This window comes from Thermobia domestica, chromosome 8, assembly GCF_964235325.1.
Source record: "Thermobia domestica chromosome 8, izTheDome1.hap1.1, whole genome shotgun sequence".
NCBI lineage: Eukaryota > Metazoa > Arthropoda > Insecta > Zygentoma > Lepismatidae > Thermobia > Thermobia domestica.
Window position 1 is genome coordinate 107,924,795 of NC_137461.1, and position 18,538 is coordinate 107,943,332.

Genomic DNA, 18,538 nt, shown 5'->3' on the forward strand with positions numbered 1-18,538 from the left:
TTGTTGGACTTTCTTTGAATGCAAGTACTTTTTTGCATCCTTTCTCAATGTCATCACCTTTCTGCACTTTGTATTTTTTGGCTCCTTTTTCAAATTTTGTTTCTACTAGTGGTGGGCACAAAAACCGGTTTTTCGGTTTTCTCCGAAACCGGTTATCGGTTTTCTCCAAAACCGGTTCGGTTTTTTTACCTGATCCGGTTTCGGTTTTCTTCAAAACCGATTCCGTTTTTTTTCAAAATTTATTCTATTTCTGACCAGAATGGTGTTTCGTTGTTCTCCGGAAACCGAATCCATTTCCACAGAAATAGTCTTATGTGTTTTCGAGAAGTTTTCACCGAAACCAGTTTCGGTGAAAAACCGAACCGGTTTTGGAGAAAACCGAAATGTCGGTTTTTCGGGTTTCGGTTTTTATAGAAACCGGTTTTCGGTTTTTATAAAAACCGGTTTTGCCCATCCCTAGTTTCTACAATAGATAAAGAAAGCACACCTGAGCCTGTGCGGCATCACATTTCTTTCAGTGAAGTCCCGTTGGGCAAAAGCTAGTGAACAGAAAGCAAAGGGAAGTAGCAACATCAAACCGGCTATCACAAGTCGGTATTGTTGAGTACTTTTGTACGTACAAATCTTTACTTAGTGACCCAGTGGGTTAATTTTGGCTTCAGTGTACCGTTTAGCACAAAGGCTATATAAGACGCGATTCTGCAGCTTAACGTGGGGTCCGAAAAAGATAAGCACTCACTGGGAACTAAACTCGAGTTTCCCATACCAAGGGTGCTTAAGCTAATCAAGCTGTGAGCCTTACTTAGTGGCCGGAGATGCAGCTTCATTATAATAATAATAATAATAATAATAATAATAATAATAATAATAATAATAATAATAATAATAATAATAATAATAATAATAATAATAATAATAATAATAATAAACCACTGAATCATTAAATGTTTTCTGTTCTAAGTTTTCTGGACTTGTAACTAATAACATTGAGTTCTAGGGCTTGTATTATGCAGACTTTTTAGTACACCAGTGAAGCTGTCATTATATGTGATATAGGCTAATTAGTTTTGGTGCTGTTTGCATTTGTATTTGAAATTTGTACTTTTCAAAACAAAATTTTGTAGTTAAAATTCCTATAGCTCTAGTGGTAAAGATTTTGATTCCCATTGATTCGAAAGCTGAAAGACTCCTGTCTGCAGTAAACTGTTGGTAAACTCAAAGATGCTTTGAATACATTTTCTGTTACAAAGAACAATGATGGTATAGAAAAAATGGTATCACGTTATTATAATTGCTTGAATGAATATTGAGAATATGTTGAAAAAGAGAATAACATCAGTACTTTCTGTATCATAAGTCTTGTACATTCTTGTACAAATAAGTCTGACCACTCATCTCTCTTTGAAAAGCCCTATGTTCTTGACTACAGTCGAAATAAAATCAAATAAAGTGATTTTTCTTTGGGTTAATTGAAATCTTTATTTAAACTCAAGGTATTAAGAGTTTCCTACGTACTGTTACCAGAATATTGCCTTTTAAAGAAAGGAGGTGACCAAGATTATTTATACAAGACTGTTCATATCATTCGTCATTGACGCCTGAGATCATAATTGTCCTTTTTCTGGACGGCTCTCCTATTGTTGCTATTTTTATGCATAATTCTCTTGCGAATCAATTCGGTAAATTCATTCAAACGGAAATAAATTTTAAAATTTCAAAGGAAGGGAATCCATTTCTTTAGACGTGACTACACATAATGTTAGACAATACTGAAAGGTTTGTAGATTATGACAACATTTAACCATTAAAATAGGCAACCATTGTTTCCGCTTCATGGCTCGTAATCAAGTGATTACTCATAATTCTCAAAATGTTGATTTTACTGTCGCACTTTCTTCGCCTTAATCAAAAAACAATTCCAAGAATAGTACTATGCTAATTTGATGATCTTTCATTAAATAATCTTTCTTCCTCGTTTTCTTATGTCTACGTAACAGGTAAATTTGTACTTAGTTAATTGTTTAATACTTGTATGCATCATCGCTGTTCATGGTTCTACTGTATGGTTGTTGATACTTCTATTGCGAGATTTTCGAAAGAAAAATTATATAACAGGAGAAAAACTTATTAATGGTTTTTGTGTATGTGGTGAAATCTTAAGGCATTTGTTCACGCTTCGCAAACCTCTTCTTTTGTGTTTTTAAAAGATATGTAATTAATAATGCAAATAATTTTTTTAAAAAATTAAACATTTTGAAAATTAAGCCTTTTACTACTGACAAAATGCTGTAAATTAAAAGAATAATTATTCTCTTTCCTTTTGTTTCTCTTGAATGTGTCTGTTATTTTTTAACCCAGAAATAAAATGTATATATTCTTTTCAATCCTAACTAATGATGTTGGTTGTACTACAGAGAAGGGCTTATATGAGGGGAGTTCGAAAATAAGTTTTCCCTATCGTTTTTCCTAGGAAAGCGAACAGCAATGGGGGGAAGACAGCGGTTGCACGCGCAACACACCTAGACAAAAGTGAGTATCGTCTGTCCACGATCCTGCAGATGGCGTCGTCGCAACGCCTGCGCAAAGTGGAGACGAGTCTCTCAGTTTGAGCCTTGTAGCTACGCGTTTTGACGTCGTGGTCAAAGGAGGAAGTGCGAGCGGTTGTCCACTATGAATGGGCGCATAGCATATCGGGAATAGAAATCCATAACCGCCTCGTGGAAGTCTCTTGCAACTCTTGGATGAGAGCGCTTTGGTCATGCGTCATACAGTTCTGATCTTGCACCCAGTGACTTCCATCTGTTCCCGGATTTGAAGAAGACTCTTGGTGGCAGGCGCTTTGGAAGCAATGCTAAAATCACAGAAGCTGTTCGACGCTTCTTCCGTATGCAGAGCGCTTATTTTTTCTTGGAAGGGTTTCTGAAGCTTATAGACCGGTATGACAAATGTCTCAACCTACGTGGTACTTATGTGGAAAAATAAAGATACATTTGGTCTTTGATGCCACAAGCTATTTTTGGTCTTGCATCTCACCTCTGTCCACAGTCGCCTGGGGAAAGTTATTTTCGGACTCCCCATCGTAAATCGTACAATGAAATTCATGGATTGCTAATAGCACCTCTTCATTCTTTATTTTGTCCTGTATTCCAACAGGGACTGCCTTCTGTATCATGAAGTACTTTGCTTTTTCAAATTTCTCATGTTTCTATAGGCTACTATAGCTACATATACTAATGAAATACACTGCAGAAGCAAGAGGGGGGAAAATTACTACGAATTATTATTACGTAGTATTAGAGGTTCTCACTATCTAACCCTTCACAAATTTCAACTCCACCCATTACGGGAAATTCCTAATGCTACAAGGAAATACACGTCAAGTATTATATCAACCATTAACGAATATTAACCTCAAAGAAGATCTTAAATTTGGAGACTGAATTTATCGTCTTGCCTAAGAGACCCTATTGGAAACCTCAAATAATGAACATGTCATGCTTGATGAAATTGAAGCTAATTTCTAGCTTTTTAGAATACACACACAAACACACACACACACACACACACACACATATATATATATATATATATATATATATATATATATATATATATATATATATATACGTGTGTGTGTGTGTGTGTGTGTGTGTGTGTGTGAATTCACCCTATTGTACCTCCTAACTGATTTCAACTCGAAACGATATGTCTCACTAGGAATCGGAAAACAAAGTGCACGCCAGGTTTCATGAAAATCGGGCAATATTAAAAAAAAAAATACCGTGAAACTTTATTATTAGGCCTATTATTATTATAGCAGATATTTGTCACGACTTGAACGATAGGCGCTATCTTTTCAATGAACTTAAAAAGCTCGTTGTCGAATTCTCTATGTCTCACTCTCTGTGTGCGTCTGTTATTTGCAAATTTTTGAATTTTAAATCCCTCATTCGATAGAGCAGGAAAAGAAAGAAGTGATGAAACTTTTCATATTACTCCCTTCGTTCCAGAGTTATTGACCAAAGAAGTACCGGTTTTGGGAGATTTAAGGAGCCATATATCGGGGACGTAAGTCATATAGAGATGATATTGGTGTTGCTCAATACATAAGGGGATGGTGAACATTTTGGTACCAAATATTAACCGGTGGCCACTGCCTAACTGGCCATCATTTCTCAGATAGTGGCCAAAAAAATCGGATTTCGGGAGATTTAAGGAGCCATATCTCGGGAACCGTAAGTCATAAGAGATAATATTTTGCGAATTTTTCGATTTTGAGCCCTCCATTTTGAGCATGTCTCTTCGTAAAACGACATATCGTAGAAAGTTTTAACAAAACTACTAAATAAAACTCGTGGAAAAAATTTAGTATTCAATGAAATTATAAATGGATAGATATATTACACGAATTGTTTAATGAGTATAATAATGAAGTACAATAGAACAATTTATATAGAACCTGTAGAAGTTAATAAGGAAAATTAATTCTTTTTAAGTTCGTTCTGGGCAATGCTCTTAGAACATCCTCAATTGGTTTTAATCTAAAGTTCTTTCATAATATTTTTCATTGTTTTTTTTTACTTTGATTGATTTACGCCCATGAAAATCCCTTATAATTAAATAAGGAATTCCTTTCGTTTCTTTGTTCTAATTCTCTTTCAAAAATCGTCAATTTATAACTATATAGGTACCGCAAATAAGTTCAATACTGTTTTGGATCTTTTTCAGACTACATTTCTTGTTATATATATAAAAAAATTAAAAATACTTACAAAACTTTTAATCTTTTAATTTCTTATACAATCAGATACTACATGTATAATTTTATGTTACTCTCTTATAATAGTATTGTTAAGTAAACTGAAATATTTATTATTTCTGTTTTTGCAATATATTATGTACTAAAATGTATATATTTTCATGCAACACCAATGTTTCTGTTTCTAGCGTATTTTATTAACTTTTATGAATATCATCTTTGCAATCTGTATTTTATTTACTATATATGTGCTAATTATGGTTGATAATGACTAAACTTCTTAATAATTAATTACTCTTTGTTCATTATCAAAATATTTAACATTTTATTTTTACTAATACACTATGTACTTTGTACTTTCAGCACGTTTTTCTTTTCTTTCCTTTTTTCATACATTACGCTTCTGTAATTACTGTATGTTCATTCATTATGCTGCACAGATTTGCCTAAGTTAATTGTGTTAATGTTATCTGTATTGGAATAATGTCGTTATAGTTTTCTGTACTTCTCTTAGCACACTTGTGATCATTGGCTGTTTGTAAGCAACAACCCTTTTCAAACATTACTATTGTTATTCAAAATAGGGTGAATTTGCTCTTTTGTCTCCTACTAATTTCAACCCCAACAATAGGAGTAAATATTAATTTACAAGCAAATCACACATGTTTCGAAAAGATATGAGTTTTTTAACCGAAATTTGTTGCAGAACTCTTTTTTTTTATGGGAAGAATGTAAATTCACCCCCCTTCCTGTTGGCTGATTTTAATCTCAAACTATCCAGATGATTAGGAAGTTTCAAAGAAATATATACCGTAATACGCCAAAATCGAAAAAAAAATGACGAAAGTTGTGCTGGAAAATTATTTTTGCATCATATATAAGGAAAAATATTCAAATCGAATAGGATTTACTAATTTTATCTTCCTTACCCTTGACGGATTTCAATCCAAGTAATGAAGATGATCAAAAATTCCCATAGAAAACATGCGCCATATTGCTTCAAACTCTAATAGATTTTTATAGAAGTTATGGAGTCATATTGTTTTGTTTTCACATTACGTATCTACGCGTATCATATGCAAACCTCCAACATGTAGACATTTTCCCCTTATTTTCGAAGGATTTTAATCACAAATAATAAGCTTGTTTCCCTACCCTAGAAGAAAGTACAGTATTTGCTTAAAATTAAATAAATTATATAAGCGTCATCATCGGACAACCAGAAAGATATACAAATGCATATTGATGTTATTCAAATTGCATTTATGTATGTATGTATGTATGTATGTATGTATGTATGTATGTATGTATGTGTGTGTGTATGTGTGTGTGTGTGTGCCCGGCTTTCTATCTATCAGTTTCTTAATAGCTTTTGTAAAATTTATACAATTTTAATAGAATTTTGCATATGCTCTCTCAGAAACTAAGGAAATCAATTCGAAGTTGGGAGTTCGCTTATAAACAAATTATGATACTAACATTATTTTACACGGCAACTTTTGTATAAAAAAATCATAGAACAGGTAAAAAAGAGGTAAATTTCATTTGAACTGGGATCTTCCGAATATAAAAGAATGCGATTTTTAAAAATCGGTGATAAGTTACATCAAAATTATTGATGTTAATGAAATATAGGATATTTTTGTTTGAGGCTTTCCAGTCACTTCTTGTTTGAGGTTGAGATCGGTTAAGAATAAGTGATAATTTTACCCATTGGTAATTTTACCCATCTTAAAATAGATCATATCGAAAAAAAAAAAAAAAAAAAACTAGTCGGTTCTCGTGAAACATAGCGCGTATTACTTGTAGTTTGATATTATTAAACTAAGTGCCCGGCTATTAGTTAGGGTTGAAATTAGTCATAGGTAAGGGATGAATACAACAATATATCTTTAAAAAGAAAGTTAGCCAAAATTCCCTTTCAAAATGTATAATGTTTATCCTACATGGAATTCCACTCTCTGATATAGTGGCTAATATGTGTACCATTGATGAGCAAAGGTCTAAAATTCGATTTTCGGCGGCTGAATCAGTGGTTCATATCCCACTCTAAACTCTAAGTCGAGACCTATATAACCTCGCTGTTGGCAAATGATATAAATACAATCAATCAATCATGAAACATGGCGTCTACTTTCTTCGAGGCTTCTCAACTCTTACTTAAGAATTGAAATCAATTAGGGGCAAAAAGCTATCAATTCATCGTATATTAAGAAAAACATGTTTAACGGTAAAATTCGTTGCCGGCTGATTTGGTCAAGTGCAGTTATTGATATATATGATTATTCATGAGTTATTAATAATACATCAATGATTACACTGTTCAACAACGAAAATGTAAATTGAACAAAATCAGCTAATTCTTATTGATTTTGTGGTGCTGATCACGAATTTGAAAGTTATTTTCGAATATTAGCTCTACTTTTCGTTTTACAGGCATGTCTAATAATAACGCTTTAACAATAAATACACCGTATATTCGCTTCGTTTGGGGTAAAATGTTACACTGATCCGGCAACACTGGAGAAACTATATGAACGCTTGGTTTCATTGTGTTCCTTATTTCAGTAGTGTTCTGCTGTTGTTAGAAAAGACAGGTTTGGTGCAGTTATCAGCGTTTTGGGTGTGACGTTTATGTAGTGCAGGACATAAAAATACAACTACAAGTACGCAAAAATACTGGTATTTCGAATGTATATTTTTAAATAGTTGTCGGAACTATTTCAAGTGACATTTTGGGGATTTCAATAAACAAAAATGCCGCGAAATTATGTAAACAGTGCGGATAGCTCCTGCTACGTGTGTGGGGAAGTAACATTTTCCTCACAAAAGCAGACTATAACACCACTAATAAGAAAAGCCTATCAATATTACTTTGGTTGTAAAATTGGAGACCAAGATAAATCTTGGACACCCACATTGTTGTAACATTTGTGCCAGCAATCTAAGAAATTGGATTAATGGGAAGGGGCGCTCAATGCCTTTTGCAGTGCCCATGATTTGGAGGGAGCCAAGCGACCACATCAGAGACTGTTATTTTTGTACGGTTCCTTCCGTCAAGAAGGGAATTTCCACGAAGAAGAAGCGGACCTTGATCTATCCTAACATTTCTTCTGCAATGCGCCCTGTTCCACATGGAGAAGGACTATCTGTTCCTGACCCACCTAAAGAATAGGATCTTTTTTCTGATGATGATCAAGAAGTTGAAGCTACTGAATCAAGTACTTCGAAGGACCCTACGTTTGTTGTAGAAGAACCTCCATGTGAACCACATAAACTTACTCAAGAGGAACTAAGTGATCTAATCAGAGACTTGAACCTCTCGAAAAGCAAAGCCGAAATTTTAGCGTCACGCTTAAAGCAATGGAATTTATTGCAGGAAAAAGTAAATATTTCAGTGTATCGGAATAGGGACAAGATGTTCACTTCATTTTTTACTATGGAAGACACACTTGTGGCATGTACAGATGTAAATGGTCTCATGAGGGCACTTAAAATTAATTACGAACCCACGGAGTGGAGGCTCTTTATAGATTCGTCCAAGGTGAGTTTAAAGGCAGTGTTTTTACATATTGGAAATGAACTTCCTTCAATTCCTGTAGGTTACGTAGTTCATATGAAGGAATCTTATGAAAACTTGAAACGTTTACTTCAAGCCATTAAATATTACGATTTTCAGTGGCTCATTTGTGGTGACCTTAAAGTAATAGCACTGTTGCTAGGTATGCAATTAGGGTATACAAAGTATTATTGCTTTATATGTAAATGGGACAGTAGAGATCGTGGATCTCATTACCGCAAAAGTGATTGGAGTACCAGAGAAACTCTTCAGCCGGGAGTGAAAAATGTGCAGCATGAACCACTGGTAGATCGTAACCGAATTTTGCTTCCCCCTCTACATATTAAATTAGGTCTTATGAAAAGTTTTGTTAAGAGCATGAACCAAGAGGATGAGGCCTATAAGTACCTAAGAGGACAATTCCCTCGATTAAGTGATGCCAAAGTTAAAGAGGGTGTTTTCATAGGGCCACAGGCAACTATTCAAAGATCACAAGTTCGACGAAATTCTCCAAGGTGAGGAGAAAGCTGCGTGGGAAAGCTTGAAGAGTGTTTGTTCACAGTTCTTGGGAAGACACCGAGCAACAAATTACAAACAACTGGTAGCAAAGTTGTTTTTGTGTTACGAAAATCTTGGTTGCAATATGTCTCTGAAACTCCACTTTCTTCATTCACATCTAGACTTCTTTCCCGAAGATTGTGGAGCAGTAAGTGACGAACATGGTGAGCGTTTCCATCAAGATATTGCAGCCATGGAGAAGAGATATGAGGGAAAGTGGAGTTCTAACATATTGGCCGACTACTGTTGGACTATTGCAAGGGATGCTCCAGATGTAACCTACAAAAGGCAAGCCAAGCGAAGACGCTCAAAATAAAATAAACATAATCCTGTACAAGGGATCACTTGAAACTTTTGTCTACATTGCAGTGTAGTTCTTGCACAAAAAGGTATTTGTACAATGTACATATTTTTCATGTTTTGATGTTAATACTGATTTTTATTACGGAATTGTTAATGTTTAACTTGACCACGGTTACTTTATTTTCTGTATCGCTGTGAAACTGGTATTTGCGCAATTTTGAAAAAGGAAGTACAAGGGTATAGAAAGCTATAGGTTAGGGTACTTCTTAACTCCCCAGCTTATCACATCACAGTGAAATAGATAAAAAAAATTGAAATGTAGGTTTTTACAAGGATTTTGCTTAAATGTTCTATAAATATTAATACATTTGTATATATACAGCTACTGTTGTACAAGGGTGTTTTTTTTTACAACCTGAGCTAAGAAAATTCTTCTATTATCATTTCCTTTCATATTATGCTTAAATGAATGTGAAAATCGCAATTTCAAAGAATTTACATACTTTTGATCAAAATTTGTTGAACAGTGTTATCTGAGATAGTTACAACGCTCCGATCCAAGTTCATGTCTAAAATATGGAGCTGTTGTAATAGACAGACTTACAATTTGTACGAACATAAAAGACAGATTAAATTTGTAACGATTCTTGCTTTAGGATGTTTTTTCTGAAATAGTAATTTGTCTCGACTATATACACGTAATTATTACACTATGTACTGGATAATAGTAAACAGGATTTGATATATTGAATACTATAAAACATTTCTTACAGGGTTGCAGGTTGAAGATTCCATAGCTTTTTGAAAAGATCAAGATGGATGACAACAAAGAATGTAGAAGAAGTAGAAACGTTTGCGAACTTTCTCAAGGTGTTATTGTGAAAAATTATGATTATTCAAATTTCTCATTGATGTAAAGGTATGCACGTTGATATTACATTATAAAATTGATTTTGTAACAAAATGTACACACACAGTAAAAATAAAGTCAATTAAAAAAACTGGTCCAAAGCATAAAGTTAACGATTTTAAGAGTTATCTGTTGTGAGTTTGAATCCCAGTCATACCACGAATGTTAAATATTGTCGTTTTGTCATTTTTTTTCATTATCATAATATATTTTACAGAACACAAAGGACTATGAGGAATAAAACTAAAAGATTTGCTAAATAACGTAACATCTGTAGGAAATACACACATTTCATAAAACATGGCATATGCCTTGTTTAAAGCTTTTTTTACGGCACCTATTGCTTAGGGTGGAAATTAGTAAATTATAAAAGGATAAAATCACTCCCATTTTTTTAAAAAAGGAGGATAACTTCCGTAAAAGAAAATAAAGTTTTCATGAAATATGGTGTGTTTCTTTCGACTCTTAAGAATTACTCATGTGAAATCGGTCAAGGGTGAGTTGCTGGAATCACCCAACTTAAAAAAAAAAAAAAAAAAAAAAACGATTCGATTGTGCATGTATTACTATTCCATCCCAAGTATTCCAGCATAATTATTCACTAGATGCACTTTCTACTTCATTTAACACTTACACCATAACTAAGGATATGGTAGTATTATTCATGTCTCAATAAATCACTATTTCGTCTGCTTTCTGTTTTGCCATGTAAGCTCTTTATTTGTACTATGACATATATATATATATATATATATATATATATATATATATATATATATAGAAAGGGAGAGAGAGAGAGTACTGAATGACTCATACTGACCCAAGCCATATAAGTAGAAACGTAAAATTTGGACTTTATTATTATTATTATTAGTATTAGTAGTAGTAGTAGTAGTAATAGTAGTAGTAGTAGTAGTAGATTCTTTTTGTCACGGAAACAAGAGAGAAGAAAGAATTTTTTGAAACGCTTATCCTAAGGAGATTAACCTTTCTGCCGTATCTCAGGGATTCCTAAAGGTAGAGAGAGAGAGAGAGAGAAAAAAAAACGGCATACAGGCTTCTCATTAAAATAAACATATGTTTCAGTGTTCTCGAAAATTCCACTTCTAAGGAAAACAAGAAGATCTTTTCTATAATATCCATATTTTTCTTTCCTTATTGAAAAAGTTTCGAATGTGGCTTAAGTTGGAAATGTGAAATTGGATAATTAAATATAGGGTGTTTATGTTTACAAAAATTTCGTTCATAAGGATAAGAGAGTAGTACTTCTAAAATATTCAAATTTTACTTTCTTTATTCAGAAAGTGCGCAATGTGAGGATTCACTTAAGTTCGAGGTATGAAATTCGGCATATAATCTCTTTTAACTAAAAATGAGGGATACTCGTATTACACGAAACACTTCGTCCCCAACTCAGGATACTCATATCTAATATTTAACATAAAAGTACTCCATCAAGTGTATGTTTCCGCTGGGGGCAGGCTTCGTCATAGTACAGAATGTATAGTGTCCCCGTTCGTCAAAGATTACAAATAATAAAGAAAATTCGTATATTAAGATAATTTATACGGGCGAATAGGTAGTCAAAATTTTCAGAACAAAAGCCGTTGTGTAGTTTTTTGAACTGTCATTCCTCAGTAATGTTAAAGCCTAATAAAAATTGTGGATCCTGGAAAAGTCAAACCATCCTTCCATCAATCACTGACATGGAATATCTAATATTTGAGTATCAAATTTCGTTTGAAGCATTTGTATATTTTGTGCAAATTTTGAGCTAATACAAATTTTTATATTATTTAATTTATTTTATTTTGCAACTCAAAATATTTACTTAAAGGTTTTCTGAGTTGTTCCGTCTTTTAACGTTTCTCTTGAGTTAAATGCCCAGTAGATGTTAGAAATGGTCTATAAGCTAAGTCTGCTGCCACAACATTTTGTTCTCGAATTGAGTTCGCTGTAAATTGTTTCAAAATGTGTAAAAAAATGTTTTAACATTTTTAAGTACAATATTTTAGTTCTTACAATTGTTTCAATTGACAGCCATTGCATTTTTAACTTTTTTTTTTTTGAAGTAGATATGCGGTACACAGATGAGATATTTAAAAGTTCACTGAAATGGTTCGGTCACAATTCATGGACTTAAAGAAGTTATGTATAGACTATGCCTTTAGTATACTTATTACTCATCAAGAAATTGCACTCGTACACATCTGCATTTCAATAAATAATTTCAAAGAACTTAAAGACGGATGCAATGTTTTCGCCAAAAGTTATGTATATGTACTTTTTAGCAAGATAGTCATATAAGTTGTAACGAAAACTAATTATTACAACTGATTAGTTATATATATTTCTCAACAATAGGGCTGAATATACTTAGTCATTCATGAAAAATACATCTGCTATAAATCTCTCAATGTTAACCTTAATCAAATATTTTACCGTCCCAGCTCAAACATTCGATTTGTTAATTTAACCAACTTGTTGACATTTAGTGGTATACATGTCTGTTAAAATGTGAACTATGAATCGCAAAAGAAAGAAGGCTTTTATTATTCGTTTTTTTTTTTTTCACTATTTAGATCTTTAAATATCAAATGATATTATAATCGCAAACAAAATTCTTAAACAAATTTGCATGACACAATTATAAATTTTTAAAGTACGATTAAATTTTTTGTTATACCATATTGGGAAGAAACATTTTGTTTATCTGTTTATAACTTGCTTTAATAGGAAGACTTAATTCAAATTCACTCATGAATCCAATTCGCAATTGAACCCTAAACATGTTAGACTCAACTTAGTTTTGGGTTTTGTGGGCGGAATTCAACTTGAGAACTCCGATTTAGTCATTATTATTAGAGCCTTCTTTGAGTTAAAGCTTCGTAAAACCAGACACTTCAATAAAAGAAACCAGGTCTTGATCAAAACACAGCACCAAATTTTAATCAACTCATCTCAATTACAAACCTATGAGCATAGCGTCTTAAATAACCGAAAGAGTAATAGCAAACATCGAATATGTCCAAGATATTGACTTTGCAGAGAGTAGGAAAAAAATTAGATTTATTTATCTTACGATAGATTGTAATACGTCTTACAATATAAATGATACAGCTTTCTTTTTTATATACCGGTAAATATGTAATTTTGTGGACATATCCGGATTGGATTATCAACCCTTCAATTATTCCCTATTTCTCAAAAAGAAAAATGATGAACTTACATTGCTGCAAAATAAGATAAATTTGCCTCTATCCGGTCTGTCGAAACTTCTACGTAAGAATGCATTGGAGACTAGGGGATAAAAGGCTTACTCGACGCATAATAACAAATCTCCATCGTCAAAAGAGCTGCAATTAACGTTTATTGATTATTAAAACATGTGTGGAAACACAATCCAAAAAGGGCAATTCTCTTCGTCAATGCCAACAAGTTTTAACGTATAGACAAAAGACCTCCTCCATAATTAGTCACCACGCATTTTCCAACAAGCCAATCAGGAAATTACTGTTCTCTGCATACAATCTAGGTTCTCCACCTTGTTAATTTTATGGTAAGTTTACCAAGTTATAAACCACATTTTTTTTTTTTACTTGGTGATTATTACTTTAATTATAGAGACAAACTTAAATTGCTTTAGTTTCCAGTAAAACAACCACGAGAAGGTGGTCAAAGAAACTAAAGAGAGATTATAAGTCGATAAGAAAAAATCATCCGCAAGTTAAGTTACAAAATACATGACTTCTAATGAGTCCCTGATACGTATACCCAATATGCAAGCCCACATCCACACGTGATGCGGTCTATATTTAACGCTGCCAATTAACGAACGTTAATTTAATTACTAGGTGCGCACAAGCTCTATTTTTTCGCTTCCAGGCCGCCATGAAGTAAGATCTTTTCGAATCAGGCACTTAGCGATGTGAGAAAGAATTTCAAAGTCTTTGGAATGTTAAACTTACATAATATACTGTATTTCAGTTTAAGTAAATAGAAAGCATAAAGAATAGCATGTGAATCAGAAATGATTACATAACTTCTAGGATTGCAATATTTTAATTTACCCAAACCAAAACATTTTTAAAAGTGATCTACCTAGAATATTATTATTGTTGTTGCTTGACTCGAATTTTATGGAAAAGATATTTGACAATCAATGTTATGCAGGCTATATTTAAATAAACATTTAAACAAAAACGTGTAATTAGTAGGCCTATATGGTACAGGGGTAAAATATTGTTTCAACCGAGTGACATGGAACATGTTTTAATCTCAAGATTTGTACATACTATAATTATTGTGTATCTTAAAACTGTATTAACTTAAAACGTAAATCGTAACCATCTTAAAACGTAAAGATGGATATATATGTCTGTATTTTCATTAATTTCGATCGTGTCTGAAGAAGGATATGCTAGATATCCGAAACAGTTACAAATTATAATTTAAAATAAAGTTTTAAGCTTTGGTCAGTGTCTCTTTTGTTAAAACGTAAAATCTGATTTTATTGTTCGAGTTTTTTATTAATTGATTTTAGATCTAATTGACATTATATACAACGAACTTTAAAAGTTCGTTACTGAGTTCATTATGTCCCTGAATGTGTGAGTGTTATTTGCGATTTTTTTTTAATTTTGAGCCCTCCATTCGATAGAGTGTCAAAAACTATCTAAACGAAGTGATGGAATTTTTTTGCGTCACTCATACTGTTCCCGAGATATTGGCCAAAAAAGTTCCGATTTCGGGAGATTTAAGGAGCCATATCTCGGGAACCGTAAGTCATACGAGATAATATTTTGCGAATTTTTCAATTTTGAGCATGTCTTCGTAAAACAACATATCGTAGAACGTTTTAACAGAACTCTTAAACAAAATATGTGGAAAAAAATGTAGTACTCAAGGAAATTATAAATGGATATATATATATATATATATATATATATATATATATATATATATATATATATATATATATATATATATATATATATATATATTACAAGAATTGTTTAATGAGTATAATAATAAAGTACATAGAACAATTGATATAAAGACTGTAGAAGTTAATAAGAAAAATTCTTTTAAAGTCCGTTCTGGCAGTGCTCTTGGAGCATTCTCAACTGATTTTTATTGTTTTCTGTTTATTCCTATTGTATAGTATCACAATAATAGCATTGAATTACATCGCAAGCTCTGCTAAATTTTTACTTTCAGCTATTCTCAGCAAGATTATTATTATTATTATTATTATTATTATTATTATTATTATTATTATTATTATTATTATTTTAAGTTAGTTACTTAAAACTAATTTCACTTAAATTAACTTGAATATACAATTGTTGTTACTATACAAAAAATCACCTTTATTTATTTCCATTCTGACAACACACAACCTGATCGACGGAACAAACACTCAGAGCAGAAAACATTCAGGCCAAACCTATATCGGATATATGGCCACCCTTTATGTAATAATTGTCATGTGTTCGGTTTTGCATCGGATGGTATCTAGTTGTTTGTAGTACAGGATGAATCAAAATACAGGTGACATACGAATTTATTCTTGTATCGTTTCAAATCACTGTGTAAAGCTGAATGAGAAAAGAAAGACGTTGACGCACGACGAAAACCTGGTGTTTTTCCTGCTTTGCAGATGAGTTTAACCTCAGGCACCATGACAGATCGTTAATCACGCACAACGCAATGGGAAATTTGTCTTCTAGTATGGACAAACCGCGTAATGGAATATCGAAGATTGAACAGATGAAGGGACAACAAACAACCAGTGCGTTAGCGCTGTATGCAAAAGACTAACGAAGAGTAGCCGATAATTGTCGATGGAACCAGTGTAATCGAATTGAGTGTGTCTTACATTCTCCATTAAGAGAAGAAATTACATTTCTCTTTGACGTATTTTGTTACAACTTCTTTCAAAAAGGCAATTAATGAAGTTATTTCGCACCATTGTCAAAGTAATGATCATACTGCACTCTCACAGTCCGCCAAACAATTCAGCATATAGCCTATTTGTAAATCGTTTCAAACAAGCGTAGAAAGCTAAAGAGACAGGCTAACTGGAAATTTCAAACAATAATAATAAAAACAGTAGATAATCCATTCACTTTTGTCAATGTCTTAGATTGGAGTACTGAAAGAGTTATAAATGTGTTAATAAACGATTAAACACTTAACCTAGACAACCAGAGAAAAACTATAGAAAGTCATTGGCTGTAGCAATAATTACGGCCCACAATAATAGAAAGTGACATCTTTTGTAGAACTTTTTTTTTGCAGGATAACATCAGAATAAGTGACGAAAAAAGTGTATGAATTACACTGAATCCACGTGTAGCTGTAAACTATAACTGATTTCAACAGATGAAGTGTAAAAGGAAAAAAAAAAAGCACTTTATTTTCTGTAACCATGTTATGTTCTACACTTCACAGAGACAGCCTCCTTTTAACACGAAATGCGTGACAAATTACCTATCCATAAGTAGAGAGAGTGGCAATCCACATACGTAGAAGCACAATCATTAAAAAGTAATGTTTGTTTATTCTTAATGCTTTCAGTAGCTTAATGACGTATAATATAGACGTGCAAGACAGCAAAGGTTTACAGCACGATGTTCATGCATCCAATTCTTCCATTTTGTAACAATGGATATTATTCCTGTCCATTACACAGAAATTCACAGAGATATCCAAACAATGACCCCTGTTGAATGAACTTCGTTATTCATGCTGCGAGCAGAGTTACCATATGACGGCCTTTAAGAAAGGGACATTATTTAAATTTCATTTAAAAAAAAAAAAAAAGTTTAATGCATTACTCGACAAATCTCCCAATTGCAAACCGAGAAAATATAATTTATCAATCTTTTACAATGCCAACTACGCAAATATTGATTCTTCCTTATACGAATATATACGAATCTAGAAATTGAAGCAGTTTCTGTACCCCCAAAAGAGAGCATTTCTGCCTTTGAAAAAGTCCTCATGAATTATTGTTAGAGCTCGAAGAAGAGGATGTCTGCTAACCCTAGACAGTTTTTTTATAACGCGTAAAAACTTAAATGATACTCATGAATAGATATGAGTAAAATATCATTTACTGTTTGCCATCAAAAAAAAATTAAAGACAATTTTATGAATATCCATGAATATCCAGTCACGACAATTCGCAATATTATTGTTAGAGCTCGAAGAAGAGGATGTCTGCTAACCCTAGACAGTTTTTTTATAACGCGTAAAAACTTAAATGATACTCATGAATAGATATGAGTAAAATATCATTTACTGTTTGCCATCAAAAAAAAATTAAAGACAATTTTATGAATATCCATGAATATCCAGTCACGACAATTCGCAATATTTTTTATAAAGGGAGTTTGACTACAGGCGTATAATTTGAAGTACTCATCAAGTGACTCTATAAAAATTGTTGCGAAAGTACTGCAGGATTCTGAAACGTGAATATTTGGATAGAGCACGTACTAGTTCCTAAGTAATGTCTTGACCCGACTACGGTATGTCCCATAGTTTTAGAGCTATGGATCAATACTGTACATTTCATTTTTTCATGTTTTAGACAGCCTATAACTCCGAAAGAAAGCATTTGTGTACCCAGGTTGTTCTATACTTTTTGCCTTATCTTGGTGTCAGGAATCACATCCCAAATGTTGTCGGCCTGTATTTGACATCTCTGAGGGTAGAGTGTACGTTAAAAATTACAGTATAAATGTATCTGTCTGATACATAGGATTTCGAAGCGGCTGTGATACTTTTGCTAATCGTTGCTAATACATTTATCAGTATTAATACTTCAATGGCTTGCAGATTACAATATAGAACATCTATTGAATGAACATCGAGGCGGTATTCCTATTTCCGCGATTTTTTTGATTGCTCATCTAGTTCTTTAACACCACTGTCGTGTTTCTTTACACTAAATTTAACACCTTCGTCTAATTTACCACCATTCGAAACTGGCTTTGTTTCAAATCGGAAATACCGGGCCCATGTTAATCGCAATATCGGTTCCTTAGTTTTGATATAAATGATAAAGTGGCAGTCGTGCTGGGACCACTGGCCTGTGTTATCCCTTTTCACTCGTTTTCAGCAGTATTTCCAGAATCCTTGTAGTTGAGTAATCTGCCTTTTCTTTTGCATGACTTTATACAATTCAAACAAGTAAGAAGAAGAAAAAAACAGACAGAGAGAAATGAGAAGTGGACGAGTGTACACTTGGGAATTTTTTTGAATACTCTTAAATTTTTACTGCTATGGCATGACTTTTGGTATCTTAATTTATTTTCGGTATGCCATACCGGTCCAATTCGATCACTGTATTAGACGCAATATTTTCTTGAAAAAAACAATGAGCTAATTTTCTCATTTAACAGGAAAACTCACCGAACACTTTGGAAGCATTCCAAAA

General features: G+C 32.9%; 1 protein-coding gene across 1 annotated transcript in view; it reads right to left on the reverse strand.

Moving 5' to 3' along the window:
* Nucleotides 1-18,538, reverse strand: part of LOC145693133 (cytospin-A-like) — a 491,676-nt gene that overhangs the window by 453,440 nt on the left and 19,698 nt on the right. The gene's annotated exons all lie outside the window — the stretch shown is intronic.